Raw genomic sequence first — 1,715 nt, 5'->3', positions numbered from 1 at the left:
TGTACATCATGAATTACATATTTTCTTCGTTTGTACATTCATTATTAATTGATTAAATAACAAATTAATAATTCTTATTCGCCCCCCACCCCACGCGACAGCTGTTATGGTTTGTGCGGTTATATATACTTCATTTTGTTATTTTCTACCTCAATAAAAAAACATAAAATTGAACACCATGACATCTGATAAACCGTCAATTGTCTCAATTAAACATGTTTCAAACATGATAATAAATATAATCATATTGAAGACATTGGAAATTTGGACCGAGGCTTTTAACAGCGCAAAGGAGGTTATGATGAGGAATAGTCAATAACATTGCAGATAATATTCATGCGACATAATTTATGATCAGTACAAATGTATTACAGGGTTGTGTGTGATTGATTAAAGTGATTAATTATGAGATAATTATTAAAGCATCTTCGGAAATCCGGCTGTTATTCCGAAGATCACAGTGTTGGCGGCGGATGAATCTTCTCTTGTTACATTAATTTTTACTTATTATCAATGAATTATTGTTGAATACCTGTTAAACATTCTTTTTTTCTCATCATTGCATTGCAGGTGAAGCTCCAAAAACGATGAAAAAGACGCCAGAAGGCAAACAAAAGCAGAGAGAACACATGATTCTGAAGAGTTTGGGTGTATATTCGTGGATCGCTTTTCCAGTAATAAATAAATAAAAGACAGAGAGATTGAGGGACTTTCGGCAGGAGTATTACACATACGACATCGCTCGAGATCAATTATCTTAATTATCTCACTGTAACAAAATTACAATGGGTATTTTGAAGCATTATTAAAATTTTATTATTCTTCAAAGAGTGTGTTGGAAGTTTCAAGCTCGCCCTATAGATCGAATATGTTGATTCATCTACAAAAAAGAGGGATTTCAAGAGGAAATTGTGATGGGCATTATACTCTCAGGGTAAATTTTATACAGAATAAAAGTATTCGATAATTGCTTCTGACGTTGTTCATTGTCAAGATAATCATACAATAAATAAGAGAGGGCATAACGCATTTCCATGTGGGATTATTGTATTAATGAAAGCCTCCAGGAGAGGAAATCATTTCCTGTTATCTTCTAATGTCTCTCGATCAATCAGTATTCTCTAAATAGAATAGTTAATCAGTTATCTACCTATAAAAATATTTTTTTTCTTATTGTAGATTGGAGAAATATCGTCACTTCAATCGTAATTATCTTTAAAATAACGGGTTTCAGAAGAATTTTTCGACAGATATCCTTGGAGGAGGCTTTCAAGTTCTATGAAAGAAATCATTTCGATTTTTCCTTCTCAACCGACGAGTCCCCGCAGTTGAAACAATTTTTTTCCTTATCCATAATTCCCTTCAGGTCAAGAACAGCGGCTTTCGACGATTGAATTCCTCTGTGAGAATTAAATTTATGAATAGATTCAGGACTAAAATCATATCAAACTATATCTCTTTTTATTCAATTTGCATTACAAAACAATTGAAGGAAATGCGAACTTTTGGTGAGAAAAATATTAGAATTTCCTCGAAAAAGATATTCGTTAAAATTTCTCATTCCAGTTAATCAACAAAGATTTTAGATTAATTCACTCTTTGAACAAACAACTATCAGTAATAATTATATTATTACATATAAACTGTCATTAATCTATAAATTTTGGCGAGGTAGAACACTGAATTATCAAAAATACAGAACCTTACGTTTCCTG

At 31.8% G+C, this 1,715-nt stretch overlaps 1 long non-coding RNA gene across 1 annotated transcript; it reads left to right on the top strand.

Annotated features, from left to right (window-relative positions):
• Positions 1 to 119: 119 nt before the first annotated feature.
• On the top strand, positions 120 to 1,029 carry LOC107046302. The gene is made up of 2 exons (XR_001461535.1): positions 120 to 295; positions 571 to 1,029. It is a non-coding gene; the product is annotated as an uncharacterized LOC107046302 (long non-coding RNA).
• Positions 1,030 to 1,715: the final 686 nt, after the last annotated feature.

The sequence above is a fragment of the Diachasma alloeum genome, unplaced genomic scaffold, assembly GCF_001412515.2.
Source record: "Diachasma alloeum isolate Michigan unplaced genomic scaffold, Dall2.0 Dall_scaffold_01289, whole genome shotgun sequence".
NCBI lineage: Eukaryota > Metazoa > Arthropoda > Insecta > Hymenoptera > Braconidae > Diachasma > Diachasma alloeum.
This window is presented reverse-complemented; position numbering and strand designations above follow the sequence as displayed.